The following is a 17500-nucleotide window of genomic DNA, read 5'->3' on the forward strand; positions in this document are numbered from 1 at the left end:
ACCTGAAGACGTATGGGTCAAGAGGCCAAAAATGTGGCTCAGGTCTATTTCTGTGGTGCTACAAAGCATGATCAAGAAATATCCTGCCATGCTAATGTCACATTAGCAAAGATTATAGTGGAGAGGAGATAGAAGAGGACTCTGCTATGTGTTGTGTCGGCTAGCATTGCAGCCAGTAATAGCCCAGTCATCCTAGTGTTTATTTTTAGCCCAGCTGGCTAATAGGCTAGCTAGTTAGCAGTCCGAGTGGCCCAAATACACACTGCAGTCAGTTGGTTCACACCCAGAGCAGTTAGCACAACACAGTTAGCTAGCATCTCTGTGCTAAAGTAGCATAAAGCCCCTGTCAAGACAGGTTGAAGGTGACCAGAGCTTTATAAAAAATATTATTAGTTCGAGACAGCAGGCTGTCCTGTCTGTGGAGGACAAACGCACAACACATACACACTGTTATTTTAATCCACAGCCTGCAGATCCTGTCTAGACACTTGATGTCAATGTAGTTTCTAGTGCCTCTCATACATTTAGTATCATTTTTCAATCTGCTGACCCAGAAGCTTTTTTTTTTCTCTCACAACTAGCATGCTAACAGATAGTGATCAGAGAGACCTAATGTAAAAACGCTGTGTTAACTCCTGCAGTTTGAAGCTGGGTACAGTGAGGTTTTGACATGCTGCTGACAACAGCCTTGGCCATTTTATACACCAGAGTCATGTTACTGGCTGTGTGTCACCCTCACCACATAACCACACACACAGGACTGTAACTCAAAGCTCATTTGTGCCCCCTCTGACAACAGTACCCCCTACCCAACATCACATTACTGCACCGCCCACCTGCTTCCCGTCTCTCTGACCCAGGGGGCCTGCCCACTTTTAGAGGGACTGTGTGTGTGTGTGTGTGTGTGTGTGTGTATATATTCTCTCGCCTTATAGCTACCTAAAGCATTAATCCACAACCTATCAGCAAGCCAAACAGGAGATAGAAAAAAAAAGTGCAATGAGGAGCTATAGTAGGTCTACTTGATTTATCTCACCCTTTGTGGGTGTTTTTTTTTTCTTTTCAGCCACACTGATGGCTGAAAAGAAAAAAACAAGCAGAAAACAGAAAAATAACCCTAGTCAGTTCAAACCTCACACATAACCCCTCCACTCAACACATGAACTGACTTAAAGCAGCTTAACACTAATGGATCAATAAATGCAGACATTTTCATTATGTAACAAACATCATTATTTCACACAACCAGCTTGTTTGACAAAAAGCCAAAAAAAATATTCTTGCCTGTACAGACCTGTTCAAGATTTCACAAGACCAAGATTTAGCCCAGCCCACAATGGAATATTCCACTTTAGCACACAGACACAGACAGACACACACACACACACACACACACACACACACACACACACACACACGCACACATCAAGGCCAACTGACAACTAGTTATCATGCAAACAAACTCGCCCTGTAACGGATACATTTTTGGGCTATTGATCCAATTTTCGTACCCAAAACAAGTCTTCGTATAGGTAGTAATATCAATATGTACAGATCGGCACACTCCTAATGCTCAGCAGAGTTCTGAACTGAAACCTTAAAAATATGGTGTCTACCTACATTTCAAGCAATCTGGCAGTCCAAGTTGTAAAGCCTTAAAAATGTACAACAATTAAAAAGTAGTAGCATCTACAACTTAAACAGAAATGGCAGGTTAAGTCTAGTGACTAGCTTTCATCTTAAAAGTCTACACAACATTATTCCAAACAATGTTTTCATCTGCAGCATCCACAACATGATTTTATGATCAAATCTGGCAGCCGGCAGGCTGTGCTGACTCATTATCATGCTGGACTTTACCAAAAACTTCACCAAGACTCAGAAAGAAATAACTTTTGCCGAGAACATTTTCATAAAAATAAAACAAAACTTGGTGCTTACGGACAGAAAGTACAAAAACTGATTGTGATGAACCGGTTGTTTTATAACATAAGACAGAGAGTTAAAGAGAAACACATTTCACAGTACCTCGTTAGACAAATGACACACCAACATCGCTGTTCCAGTATGTAGTCAAATAATGCTTCTTTAACTGATATGCGACACTGAGTTGTAGAATAAAGTAGCAGTTTGTATATAGTGTTACAGGGTATAGTTACTTCTGTGATACCTTACTACCTGTTTGTCTGTATAGTAATCGAGTAAGAAATTAATTAGTTGAAATCGTCAGTTTTTAAATGGTCATTTTTTCCATATTAGTTGGCCTGATCAAATCTGCTTATGCTCCACCAAATAACATTTCTGAAACATTTTCTACACGGCTCAAATAAATAGATCTTAAAAGCATTCACCTGGCCAATTAAGGCACACAGAATTACAAAAAAGTTCTTACATATGAACTGTGATCCAATTACAAGAGACTAGGAAGTGCTTCTGGCTGCAGACGAGTTTTTAAAAAGATTAGTTTTGGCTTTTTTTCCCGAAGCATTCCAAGACATAGTCAAAATGTCAAATGCTTCATACGCCGCCTTTGAGACGACCACATCAAAACATTAACAAAACGCTAAAACTCATCAACCTGCCATGTCGGATATGTAATGCATACCAAACACCAACAACACAGTGACACAGCAAATACAAGAGAGAGATAAGAGTGTGGGTGTGGTGAAGACCTAAAGTCAACCAAAAGCGCTCCACACAAAGCAAATCTGATTCGCTGCCAGTCGTCTCTGGCATCCAGTCAGCTCTCTGGTAATTTAATTGGAAAGCGGGACATCAGTTTGGCCTGGGACAGGATGAGTCAGTGAAGATGGGAACAGTGATTGAAGAAAACCCAAAAAGATGGGGAGAAGTTTCATTATTTGATTTAAGACTGACATTTCTATTGCAGGATAAAATTACTTAAAAAAAAAAAAAAAAACTCTTGGAGAGAGAAAACTTTAAATGACTGAAAACTTGGCTCAAAGTGCATATGTTTCACAACAGCTCAATGATGCAGTATTAAAATGAACTACAGTCGGCAGAGGCCAAATAGCTCCAAAGTGTGGTGGTGAGGCCAAATTTGTTTACGCTATCCAAGCTCATCTGACCTTTACCATAACTTTTGGTGCATTTTTATAGTTTAAAACTGCAATGGAAAAGATTTTAGGAGCTCTGCAGAGACATCAGGCTGCTGGTCCAAATATCTGAATACTACTAGCATTATTTTTTGAAAGGTTGGTGCTGGTTTTTAGAGTCTTGGAGGTGAACAGAATTGTTTCTTCACAAGTGATAACGCTGGTGCTGAAGTACTACATAATGGACATTGTTGGAGATAGTATTACTGCTGCCCAAGGTTAAGAATGAACTGTAAACAGTTTCTGAAATGCACCGGTGATACATCTGCTTGCTTTTTCTCAAAAGTTTAATGCATCTTTGCACAAACATGTTTTTCTTGTGACTAAGTGAGGAATTTAAACCACCTGGAACAAACTACAGAATTGAAAAGGCTTCTGGGTGTGACACTGGAGCTCAAGCCAGAAATGGAAACAAGATACCAATAATAAAGACGGGAGAAAAAAGGAATAGTCAAAAAAAAAAAAGAGAACCCCAATACAGAGTGGAGGAGAGCTGACAGGAGAGCAAGCTAACTAAAGGCTGTTTTATGGTTCTGCGGAGGCTCCAAGCAGAGCTTTCGCTGTAGCCTACGTAAGTGGCCTGATGTTTATACTTGTGCGCTGGTGTGTGCGTCGAGCCAGCATGTGTGTGTGGGGATTGTGTGGTAGAGCAAGGGAGAAGTGAGAGAGTGACGGCGATTAGCTTTGGAGTAAGTACCGACTCTAGAGTCATAGTGAGAGAAACAAAGTGTCTCCCCTGTTCTTTCTGACCACGGTGGGAAATCTGGAGCAGGAAAAGTTAACTCTCTCCTTGATTTCATGTTGTTTATGGAGAAGAACCAGGAAATGAGTTGGGGGAAATGCAACACTTCCAAGCCACGGCTGAGCGACGTATGCCGCTGCGACGTGTAGTTACATTTTTCGAGAGGTGCACGTCAGGCTACAACGTAGGGCCCGGCGTAGGTTTGTGTCTTCACGTACCTACGTACGTAGCAACGGCGTAGATTTTACGCAGAAGTATAAATCAGCCTTAAGTCTCTATTCTTAGAAGACGTTTTGTTTTATTGACTCTCTGGCTACAGAGTGTGTGTGTGTGTGTGTGTGTGTGTGTGTGTGTGTGTGTGTGTGTGTGTGTGTGTGTGAGAGAGAGAGAGAGATCTGGTAGAGATAAGGGGGGGCTATTGTTGGCATTGATGTAAGTGAGACAATAAACACACACACACACACACAGGCATAACACACAGTCTTGCTCTCTGATCAGAGGTGGGAAAACATACTCACTCTTTTCAGGTCTGTGTATAAAAACTTCACACCAGTAGGAAGTGGGTTATCTACAGACAGGATCAGGATATAAAACCAGAGCAGCTGTGTGTGTGTGTGTGTGTGTGTGTGTGTGTGTGTGTGTGTGTGTGTTGGACAGAGAAAGGCAAAGAAGGTGAGAGAGCGCAAAAGTAAGACATTGTTACGCTAATTTATCAAGACTAGGCCTACCGGCTAAACTAACGCTAGCTTCATGGCAACCTCTACACCTGGCGAGTCCCCACTCCCCCTCAGGATTTCCTCGTTGTTTAATAATACAAACAAAGAAATTGCTCACCTCAGGGAAGATGTTCCCTAACCACAGTAATTATTGGGGACTCCATCACTAGAGACCTACGGTTTCATAATGCTGTCACACACTGTTTTCCCGGAGCCAAAGTTGCAGACATCCTGGCTAAAGTTATGGACCTGATACCCTCATTTCCGACCTCTATCAAACGCATCGTGGTCCATTGTGGACATAACGACATGTCCACTCGGATTCAGGAGTGTGAGCGCACAAGGCGAGACTTTACCACTCTCATTGAGGCTTTAAAAAGCACTGGGAAGTCGGTTTTTATTTCGGGCCCACTTCCATCTCTAGGTCGCGGATCATGCCTCTTTAGTAGACTACTCTCCCTTAACACCTGGCTCCAGCTCACATGCAGCATTCACAAGATAGGTTTTATTGACAACTTCAATCTGTTTTGGGAACGTGGCTCCCTGTTCAGCAGGGATGGGATTCATCCCAATACACGCGGAAGCCAGATGCTACGTGGAAATTTGCACCACGCCCTGCATACCCAGACCTCTGATTGACTGTTAACATCCCGTACTCACAAGCACACTGACCAGACACACTCTCCCAAAGTCAATAATCAGAGATACAGCGCTACACGCCCCTCTGTGCTCCCTTCAGAGCAATCACCCATTCATAATCCCATAACCACCGTGTCTGTCCCCCGACTGAGACCGTTTAAACAAAACACTAACAAAAGAGGTGCTATACTAAACAACCTAATTGGAATTAAAACAACCACTGCAACGATAGAACAGAATAGGAAAATCAAATGTGGACTATTAAATATTAGATCTCTGTCATCGAAAGCATTATTGGTAAACGAATTGATATCAGATAACCACATTGATTTATTCTGTCTCACCGAAACCTGGCTGGGCCATGACGAATATGTTAGTTTAAATGAAGCCACTCCTCCCAGTCATAATAATACCCAAATTCCACGAGGCTCAGGCCGAGGAGGGGGAGTTGCAGCCATATTTGACTCGAGCCTGTTAATTAATCCTAAACCTAAACTAAATTATAACTCGTTTGAAAGCCTTGTTCTTAATCTTCAACACCCAACATGGAAAACAGTACAGCCAATTATATTCGTTGTTGTTTACCGAGCACCAGTTCCATATTCTGAGTTTTTATCTGAATTCTCAGAGTTTTTATCATGTGTAGTCCTTCAATCAGACAAAGTACTTATTGTAGGTGATTTTAATATCCATGTGGACGTTGACAGCAATAGCCTTAGTACTGCTTTCAATTCACTGCTAGATTCTATTGGTTTCAGTCAGAGTGTGTATAAGGCCACGCACTGTTTTAACCACACCCTCGACCTTGTGCTAGAATATGGCATCAAAATTGACGATTTAATAGTATTTCCGCAGAATCCTGTATTATCGGACCATTTTTTAATAACTTTTGAATTCCTACTACCAGACTATACGAAATTAAATAAAAGTTTCTACACTAGATGCTTATCTGACAGCGCTATAGCTAAATTTAAGGAAGATATTCCAACAGCACTTAACTCAATGTCATGCCTTAATATAACAGAGGACCGTTATGTTAACTTTAGTCCCTCCCAACTTGATAACTTTGTAGACGCTGCTACGGCCTGCCTACGGACTACTTTAGACTTGGTTGCTCCTATCAAAAAGAAGATGATGAAGGAAAGGAAACTAGCACCTTGGTATAACTCCCAAACTCGCAAATTAAAACAAATCTCACGAAAACTTGAAAGTAAATGGCGTTCCACCAAACTGGAAGAATCTCGTGTGGATTGGCAAGATAGTCTAAAAAATTATAGGAGGGCCCTCAGAAATGCCAGATCAGACTACTACTCAATACTAATAGAAGAAAATAAGAACAACCCAAGGTTTCTTTTCAGCACTGTAGCCAGGCTGACAAAGAGTCATAGCTCTGTTGAGCCATCTATTCCTATAGCTCTGGGCAGTGATGACTTCATGACCTTTTTTAATGATAAAATTATAACAATTAGAGAAAAAATTCATCACCTTCTGCTCACAGCTTCTAACGACTCACCATTGGGCGCAGGAGGGCTAGAGAGAACGATAAGACCTGATACTTATTTAGACGGCTTTTATCCTTTAGACCTCCAACAATTAATGTTAAGGGTCTCTTCAGCTAAGCCAACTACCTGTCTCTTAGACCCCATTCCAACGAGGCTACTTAAAGAAGCACTACCCGTGGTCAATACCACATTACTAGATACGATCAATATGTCCTTATTAACGGGTCACGTACCGCAGTCTTTTAAAGTAGCTGTGATAAAACCTATTCTGAAAAAACCCACCCTCGACCCTGAGGTCTTAGCCAACTATAGACCTATATCTAACCTCCCGTTTCTCTCCAAAATCCTTGAGAAGGTAGTCGCTAATCAATTGTGTGACTTTCTGCATAGAAATAGTCTATTTGAAGACTTTCAGTCAGGATTTAGAATGCATCATAGCACAGAGACGGCACTGGTGAAAATCACTAACGACCTTCTAACTGCTGCTGACAAAGGACTTGTCTCCATACTTGTCTTATTGGACCTTAGTGCTGCATTCGACACTAATGACCATACCATCCTCTTACAGAGACTGGAACATTTAGTTGGCATTAAAGGAATCGCACTAAGCTGGTTTAAGTCCTATTTTTCTGAGCGATCCCAATTTGTTAATATTAACGATAAACCATCCAAATACGCTAAAGTTAGCCATGGCGTTCCTCAAGGCTCAGTGCTTGGACCAATTCTATTCTCTTTATATATGCTTCCTCTAGGCAATATTATTAGGAAACACTCAATTAACTCTCACTATTACGCAGACGACACCCAATTATATCTGTCAATTAAGCCAGACGAAAGCGGTCAGTTAGCTAAACTTCAAGCGTGCATTAAAGATATAAAATCCTGGATGAGCCACAATTTTCTGATGTTAAACTCAAACAAAGCGGAAGTTATTGTGCTGGGACCCAAGCACCACCGAACTTCATTATCTAAAGATATAGCTACCCTAGATGGTATTGCCCTGGCCTCCAGCACTACTGTCAGAAATCTAGGAATCATTTTTGACCAGGATCTATCCTTTAACGCCCACTTAAAACAAACCTCAAGAACAGCCTTTTTCCATCTTCGTAACATTGCCAAAATCAGGAACATCCTCTCGCAAAACGATGCTGAAAAACTAGTCCGTGCGTTCGTTACTTCCCGGCTGGACTACTGCAATTCTTTACTATCGGGCTGCTCGAATAAGTCCCTCGAGACTCTCCGGCTGATCCAGAATGCTGCGGAACGTGTTCTGACAAGAACTAACAAAAGAGATCACATTTCTCCTGTATTAGCTTCTCTGCATTGGCTTCCTGTAAAATCCAGGATTGAATTTAAAATCCTTCTCCTGACCTACAAAGCACTAAATGGTCAAGCACCATCATACATAGAAGAGCTCTTAGTACCTTATTGTCCCACTAGAGCACTGCGCTCCCAGAACTGAGCTACTTGTGGTTCCTAGAGTCTCTAAAAGTAGAATGGGAGGTTGCATGATAAGCGTCTTTAAATCTCTTTAGAGCAGGATACCTTGTTTTTAGGAATCTGCAAGTTACATCGGCTCCCATTAAGACACTCAAGCTTCATCGTGTGGTATGGAAACCATTAAACAAACAGTTCTGGAGTCGCAGTGAACATACTGGTGTAGCCTGATAGCACAGTATTCAACAGCAGTCTTACAAAATGCCAAAGTCAATTTGGATATTGTAGTGCGTTTTGTGTGTTTAAGCCACAATTCACCCTCTAAAACAACCATTTTTAAAGTAAAAGTCCCACACAAAATAGTTTATATTTCAGTTGTATTTCACTTGTCCATCATGAATGTAGAGTGTGTTTGTGTGCGTTTTGTTGGATGGATGAGACTGGTAGGTGTGTCTGTTAGAATAGTGTGTGCAATTACATGTAGAGAACATGTAGTTATGATCCTTATAAGTTGGGATATAAGGAAGCAAACTAAGACATCATTTACATGTTTATGCAAATATGATCCAGTTCTGCATGCAAAGTATCAAAATATGTATGTAAATATTTAGGTGGGTAAATGATCAAAAGCCTTTCCCTGTGGGGCGGCCTCTAGCTCACCTAGTAAGAGAGCTCCATGTTGGCTGAGTCCTGCAGCGGCGTGGGTTCGAATCTGACCTGCTGCCCTTTGCTGCGTGTCATCTCCCATCTCTCTCCCCCTTTCCTGTCTATCCACTGATCAAAAAAAAAAAAAAGCCTTTCCCTGTGAATGTATGTATATGGCAGTGTGTGCTCTTCTTGCACAAGATCTGTGCAAATGTTTAAGCTCATGACTGTGTTTTCATGTGACTGTCTGCTCGTGACCAGTTGTGTCTGGCTACATTTCGGTGGGTAATAACCTGATGCTGACTCAGCACCAGTTGATAGTCAGCAAACTTTTATTCAAGAGGAAGTAAATTGCTTTCACTTCAGCTGAACCGGCCGGTCTCAAGCATGCAACCTGAAACTAAGACTGCATTGCAACATGTCGAAGCAAGAGGCTGACGCAAAGAGACAGAAAGAGGTGTGAACAGTATGAATGTATTAAGGCCTTTTTATGGTTCTGCGGAGGCTCCACGCAGACCTTTCGCCGTAGCCTACGTAAGTGGCCTGATGTTTATACTGTTTATGCGCTGGTGTGTGCGTCGAGCCGGCGTGTGTGTGTGTGTGTGTGTGTGTGTGTGTGTGTGTGGGGGGAGTGTGTTAGAGCGAGGGAGAAGTGAGCGAGTGACAGCGATTAGTTTCAGAGCGAGTAGCGACTCTAGAGTCATAGTGAGAGAAACAAAGTGTCTCCACTGTGCTTTCTGACCATGTTGGGGAATATGTAAAGTGAAAAGTTAACCCTCTCCTTGATTTCATGTTGTTTATGGAGAAAGAGAACCAGGGAATGAGTCGGGGGAAATGCAACGCTACCAAGACACGGCTGAGCGACGTGCGTCGCTGCGATGTGTAGTTAAATTTTTCGAGAGGTGCACGTCAGGTTATGGCGTAGGGTCCGGCGTAGACGCAGAGGGGCTGCGGGGGTACGCCATCGATTCGACGCAGAAGCATAATATGGCCTTTAGTGTGTGCAAATCCTTTCAGGTCGATCCGAACCAGATCACCACATACTGCATATCTATTCCATATTGTTCTCCTTGTGCTGGTTGTGGTTGCAGAATAGAAAACGCATTAGACTTGAAAGAAAATAGAGGAATAACATCTGTTGGCCATTTACATCTCTCTTTGGGACCTTTGTTTTTGTGCAGATTTACTCAAAAAACAGCAAAATAACAGACACAATGAGGACTTTTAAATGCAGAGTAAATAAAAGAAGTGGGTGTTATCTCCTAAGTGTTTGTGTTTGTGAGACTTACCAAAAGGCCTTAAAAGCTTCATTAATTGAGACGTGGACGTTTTGGTCCAGACTACAATTTTAAGCCCTGCAGTCGTACCTGAACACACACAAAAACAACGAGTTAAGCATATAAATACAGTGCCCACAGACACACAGTAAGTCTGATTATACTGTATATTAGATCAATACAGCACCCAATACCACAGCAACATCCGCTCTTACTCTCTCATGCACATACGCATTGACATAAATCAAGAGCTGCCAATAAACCAGAACACACACTTACAAAAAGTCTCTCTCCTATCAATCTGCCTTTGCACCAGTAATTTGATGGAGCTGCAGCTGTCCAACACAGATATATTTAAACAACATTGTACGCTAAAACACAAAAATGTGTGTAGAATCCTTCAAACATATCTTATAGAAACAGTACATAAGATGTACATTAAAAGGTTCCTGTAAGGTAAATAAAACACGACTTATACATGTGGAGGAGCACTGTAGTTGATTTAACACTGACATTTATATCACAATCTGCAGAGTTATATTCTGGATGAATCAATGAATCGCTTGCTTCCCAAGCACTGCGCAAGGTGACATCTTGATATTGCTTGTTTTGTTTGACCAACAGCCTAAAACCCAAAGATATTCAATTTACGATCATAAAACACAAAAGAAATCAGCAAATATTTACAATTGAGACCACAAGGTTTTTGGTACATTTGAAACTACTTCAATGATAAATTATTCATAAAATTATCACTGACTAATTTTTTTAGATTGATCGACTAATCTATGCCCTAAATGTCTTATATCATTTTTTATATTGAAGTCTAATCTGCAGGTTGGTGGCACCAACACCCACAACTGTTGCCATTTAAACGTACCAACAGAAACCGGTAATGGAAAAAAACACACATGAATAGTTGATTACAAAAGCAGGACAAGCCACTTATCTATTTTATTGTTAATCCTAAAATACCTTTTGGTTTGATCACAGTCAGGTAAAGTGTAGAAGTGCTCCTTACAGAAGATGCAGTGAAGGAAACGAAGCTCATTCTAATGTCCAAACTGCTACTCTGAGCCTCTTGTTTTTTTAAACCTTCTTTACATTTTAACACCATTCAGAAATCCTAATTATAAACACTTTATAATTAGAGCTACCTAATTATGCAACCTGACCTGTGCCGGGCTGTCTGCACCCTCAGCCTCTCCTCTCTTTTTGTTTTTGACACAGGCCTACACAAACTACTGTAAATGCCTCCCTCTCCTCCCCCCCTCCTCCTCTCTCTGCAGCAGCAACCTGAGATGCTGAGTATTCCGCTTGCCGGAGCCCAACAACCTCGGCTACAAAATGTGTAATATCCGTCCCCTCTCGTCGCCGGTGTTTTAACCGGACACGGAGCTCACCTCGCCGGGTTGTGTCAGTCGCTTGCTCCGTGTTTTTGTCCGCTCAGCGGTCGGACAGTCTCTCGGCTCTGCTGCAGCTTTTGTTGCATAGGTTCTCCGCTACTCGTGCAACTGAAGCCAGGGCTTTAAATACGCCTTTAAAGGAATATCTGTCGGAAGAAGAGACGTAGCACTGACTTCCGCCAACGTCACGACTATTTTGCATAAAGGGGCGGAGCCGCGGCGATGGTACACAAACAAGCGGAGTGGCTGAATTTTTAAAGGTGAATACCGTAAATAATATTCAGTTACAGAAAGTCACTATGTAGCCTACTAACTCAACCACACGTTTTAGGTAATTGCACTTTACTTGAGTAAGTAAGTAAGTAAGTAAAGTTTATTTGTATAGCACCTTTCACAGATAAAAATCGCAAAGTGCTTCACAATAAAATATAATACAATACAACAAATTAAAATACAAGAACATTTAAATACAAATAGAAAACATAACAAACAACCATATCCATTGTATGCTACTTTATTCTTCTACTTCACTATAAGAGGAAAATTATATTTTCAGTGTTGGGGAAGCTACTTTGAAAGCATAACTTTACAAACTAATTACTTAACACTGGAAGAAGTTGAACTATAGCAAAGCTAGCCTAGGGATAAATCTAGTTTGGTTAACTAAATCTATTTAGAAAAGGTAGTTAATCTACTTCGTAAAAAGACAAAACAAATACCCCACTATTCATGGAAAAGTGCAAGGAATGTCATGGCTTGGTTTTGTGTACAATGTCCATCAGTCAGCAGGGCCAGCCCAGTCAGTCACTGCTTTCCAGAAACTAGAGTCCAGGTGGGGGGTATTACACTAAGCAGGATTACCAGTAAACTAGGTAACTTCTAAAATAGCATGCAGAAACTTCTCTAAACATTTGTTATTAAATAGCAATAAGCAATACTAAGTCTAATTGACACCTAATATATTCAGTGAACTGACATTCCAGCTTATACCCCTGAGACCTCAACCTTTTTATTTTTTATTTTTTATTTAACCTTTATTTAACCAGGTAGGCCTTTGAGAACAGGTTCTCATTTGCAACGGCGACCTGGCCAAGAAAAGCATAGGCATGCAAGACAACAAATAGTTTCACATTCAATACAGTACAAGAACACAGAATACAATATGCTACATAAAGTGCAGAATACGTGGGCATTTACAAATGCCGGCACGTAGTGAGGTGCAAGTAAGTCGATGGATATGCAATATACATGAACAGAGAGTCTATATCACTGCTGAGATGTTTGGGGTCACTTAGAAATGTCCATTCCACTCCATTCCAGACAGAATACCAGCTGAGATCAGTTGCATTGTTTTTTTAAACAGGGCAGCAGTTTTCAGATTACATTATGTGCTTACATAATTGCAAAAGGGATCTCGACTGTTGTAGACAGAAGTGGCCGAAGAAACGCTTCAAATCCATGCTTTTTGGTCTAAACATCATACCCAAATTAAAAGTGGTACAGCTCCCATATACTTTGACACTCTGGGGTGTGCCTGATATCATTGGAATGGTCATTCTGGACATGGACATTTCTAAGTGACCCCAAACTTTTGACCGGTAGTGTATATGAATAGACAGTCTAGATAAATGCTGAGGTGTAGTGAAGAGTCAACATACAGTTAGTGCAAGTTGTGGTCTATTAAGTGATGTAGATCAGTAATAACACAGTAAGCAGTAATCAGCCTATATAAAGGCTGGATGTAGAGAAGAGACAACATACAGTTAGTGCAAATTGTGGTCTAAGTAGTGATGTAGATCAGTAATAATCCAATATGCAAGAAAAGACGTAGTAGTAAAGTAGTAAAGAGTCAGTGTACAGTTAGTGCAAAAATAATAATCCTAAATAAAAGTGGCTTTCTGACTTCACAGCAGTCAGGATAGTCAAAGGGGTTTCAATTACAATAGAGAGGCCATGGTAATGAAAGCAAAACAAACAACATTAATTCTAAAGCTGTAGTGCGTAACCTTTTTATAATGTCTGTTACATTTAAGCGATTGCCATATGAGTTGTTACAAAGCTAATTAAGACTATCAGCTCCACAAAACTCTCTCTGTATTTCTCAGTATGGCTATGTTCAGAAAATTGTGTCGTCCGGCTATGTTCAGAAAATTGTGTTGTCCGCAAATATGAATGTAGTTAAACTACCAGCAAGCTACCGCAAAATGTAGTTATACTACTAGTTTAATTACATGTAGTTCACTACTCCCCAAAACTGCTTGTACATAGGTAAATTATCTTTTCTCCACCATTGATTTATTTTTTAAACCCTTGTGTTTTGTTGACATTGGCTTTACTTCCTCACTGTTCGGGGGTCTCACAGCCCCTAATGGTGTATGTGTAATGAAGTGGTTACCCCTCCATTAACAAACTCCATATCTCAGAAATCCAAACTGACTTATTGGGATTTGGGAAGGGTAGTGCTGCATGAAAAGTACTGTTAATGACAGCCACGGGCAAAACAGACCCAAAACAAAACATTTGAGTTAAATAAGGAATTGATTTAACAGAATAATGGTCATTTGTGTCATTATAACACTTACTGTATTACACAATCTCCAACTAGTAAAATATGTGTATTATTTTCAGATCAGTGTACAAAATCACATGCATATATCCACGGCCTTTCTTTCTTTTTCTACGTTAATTTATTTCAGCCTTTCTGTTCACTAAAATGAAATCAAGACTGGGCCGGATTAACCCTCTCCAGGGGGCCCCAGCCGGGACAGAAAATGAGCTACAGGCCCCTAGTTTCTTCCACTTTCTGTGCATTTTGTATAGTATTAGTGTGTGCTAACTTAATGAAGCACAAATCCAAAATAATAAAAAGATTAAAACTAGATTTTTCAATGACAGTTTGTCATTTTGTCTAACTAAAACATAGTTAGCTGTTACAGTGCTAATTACGTTTTTTTCTTTGTGGCATTGTACTGCAGAACACTGTGCCTCTGTTGACTAGAGTTACTTTTTCAACACTTAAAGTTGTGGCACAAACAGCAATTGATTTTCCCCCCAAGTTAACATTTATGGATTAAAAGGAAACTGATTAAAAGCTGCAGGAGACACAGAAACCAACTTATCTCCCGCTGCAGCCAAAGCATGAGTGGACCTGCACGGTGAGAGATTAAAAGCTGCTTATGGCTTTATGTAACACAACAATCTCCATCACACACATACATTACATATACAGATTTACCCAATCAAACTGCACAGAACTACACATCCACACATACAGTTTTTAAAGGACTGAAGGGGAGTTTCAGTTAGGCTTCAAAGTAAAAACACCTTGACCGGCACCACAGGGAGGTCAAAGGTGCTTTACGCAGAACAGCGGCCCTGCAGGGATTCAGTGTTTTGCTTAGGGACACCTGAGCAGGGTGGATGCAGTCTGTTCTAGCTTTATGTTAAATCGTTCTTATCACTCTGCCACTCTGCAGCACAAGCAGAGGAGTCAAATAGCTCCCGTGTTTGCTGTGGAGCTATGGCTTTACATTGTAAAGCTGCAATGAATAGTTGATTATTGAAAAGTCAACTGACAGAACATTGTTTTTAATTGGTGCAAGCTTCCATACACATCAGTGTAACGTATATGTAGTGGTTCAATGGACTTCACTGTTTTTAAGGAGAAAAACCTAATTTTTATTGCAAAATCGTTACTGGGTAAATTACTGCAGTACATATTCAGTTTACGGACATATTACTCCAGTAGCTATAACACTAGATATAGAAAATAGTCCCCACCTGAACACAGCTGGTTAAATCTGCCTTGACTGATGTTGCTCTCTGATCATTCCTGTGTTTTCTTTAACAGCACTATCTCTGTGCACAAAAGTGTCCAAACAAAGGTTATCAGAAAACGGTATATCACTGAAAACACCAGTGACACATTCATTCAGCTTTTCTCCTCCACACCCGCCCTCTCTGGGGTCTCAGTCACTGAACTTGTAGATAATTTCAATTGTAAAATTACAAATGTTATTGATGCCATTGCTCCCACTAAGGTCAAAGCTGTCTCTGGTAAGAAAAGATTTCCATGGAGAAATGTCATACTGGTAAAAACAGAAAAAAAAGAGTGTCGAAAAGCTGAACGCAGGTGGGGAAAAACTAATCTCCAGGTCTATAATAACACCTATAAAGAGAAACTTCGCATTTATAATTTGGAACTGAGGACTGCAAGGCGGTCCTTCTTCTCGGACATTATCGCCAGAAACAATAATAATTCACGTGCTTTGTTTGCTACTGTCGATAGGTTAACAAACCCTCCAGTACCAGTAGCATCTGAACTTTTATCTACCAAGGCCTGCAATGAATTTGCCTCCTTCTTCAAAGACAAAATTCAGAAAATTAGACAAACAGTCAGTGCCTCCATATCAAGTATAAGATATGTGTTGTCACAGTGGCCAGTCAAAACAAATTCCAATATGACACAATTTCATACGATCAACCATAAAAACCTGGAGGACATTATACAACATCTGAAAACCTCCTCCTGTTGCCTTGATATTCTACCAACGGGCGTTTTCAAAAATGTTTCGAATTGTTTGGCTACAGATCTTCTACAGATTGTAAACACGTGTCTTCTCAGGTATCTTCCCACAGGCCCTGAAAACTGCAGTCATCAAGCCACTCTTAAAAATGAACAATCTAGACACGTCGCTACAACTATAGGCCGATATCAAACCTTCCATTTTCAAGTAAAATCATTGAAAAAGCGATTTTTCAACAACTCAACCTTTTCTTGTCACTAAACAACAGTTTTCATGCCTTCTAATCGGGTTTTTGACCACACCACAGCACTGAGACGGCTCTTGTTAAAGTCTTTAATGACATCCACTTAAACACAGATAGGGGCAAAATTTCAGTCTTGAATCTCATTTGATCTACTACTTGATCTCAGTGCTGCATTTGACACGGTCGACCATGACATATTACTATACCGATTGGAAAACTGGGTTGGCCTTTCTGGCTCAGTACTAAACTGGTTAAAGAATAGGGATTACTTTGTATCTATAGGTAATTATACATCTCAGCATACAACTATGATGTGCAGAGTTCCCCAAGGCTCCATTCTGGGGCCTCTTCTGTTTAACATCTACATGCTTCCACTGGCTCAGATTATGGAAAACAACAAAATAAGTTACCATAGTTATGCAGACACACAAATTTACATAACCTTATTGCCTTATTATAGTCCAATACAAAAACTGACTAAGTGCATAGAACAAATTACCGACTGGATGTGCCAGAACTTTCTTAAATTAAATGAAGAAAAAACTGAGGTGGTTGTTTTTGGAGCAAAAGAGGAACGATTAAAGGTCAGCCCTCAGCTTCAAACGACAATGTTAAAAACAACAGACAAAGCCAGAAATCTTGGTGTAGTCATGGACTCAGACCTGAATTTCAACAGCCACATTAAGACAATTACAAAGTCAGCCTATTATCACCTTAAGAATATATCAAGGGTTAAAGGACTTGTGTCTCAGCAGGATTTGGAAAAACTTGTCCATGCTTTTATCTTCAGTAGACTTGACTACTGTAAACGGTGTCTTTACAGGTCTCCCTGAAAAATCAATCAGACAGCTGATTCAGAATGCTGTTGCTCAAGTCCTCACTAAACCAAGAAAGTGGATCACATCACTCCAGTTCTGAAGTCTTTACACTGGTTTCCAGTGCCTCAAAGAATTGATTTCAAAATACTTTTACTGGTTTATAAATCCCTAAATGGTTTAGGGCCAAAATACATTTCTGATCTGCTGCTACACTATGAACCACCCAGACCTCTCAGGTCATCTGGGACAGTTCTGCTTGCTGTCCCCAGAATCAGAACCAAAAAGGGGAAGCAGCATTCAGTTTCTATGCTCCACATATCTGGAACAAACTGAATTGCCTGTTGCCTGTTGCCCTGTCCTTGACCAGGACTCCCTGGCAAAAGAGATGTTGTATCTCAATGGGATCTTTCTGGTTAAATAAAACATTTTTAA

General features: G+C 40.6%; 1 protein-coding gene across 2 annotated transcripts in view; it reads right to left on the bottom strand.

Moving 5' to 3' along the window:
* The window catches only part of LOC116047381 (solute carrier family 45 member 4), a 55830-nt gene extending 44206 nt beyond the window's left edge, over window positions 1-11624 (bottom strand). Inside the window, exons 1-2 of one of the 2 annotated variants that reach the window (XM_031296157.2) lie at window positions 11478-11624; window positions 10087-10164 (exon numbers count right to left, since the gene is read on the bottom strand). The gene's annotated coding sequence lies outside the window, so the exon portion shown is untranslated. Of the gene's footprint in view, window positions 1-10086; window positions 10165-11249; window positions 11269-11477 lie in introns of those variants that run through there. The other variant, XM_035992867.1, reaches the window with a different exon arrangement.
* Between the last annotated feature and the right edge of the window lie 5876 nt (window positions 11625-17500).

This window comes from Sander lucioperca, chromosome 16 (genome assembly GCF_008315115.2).
Source record: "Sander lucioperca isolate FBNREF2018 chromosome 16, SLUC_FBN_1.2, whole genome shotgun sequence".
Lineage (NCBI taxonomy): Eukaryota > Metazoa > Chordata > Actinopteri > Perciformes > Percidae > Sander > Sander lucioperca.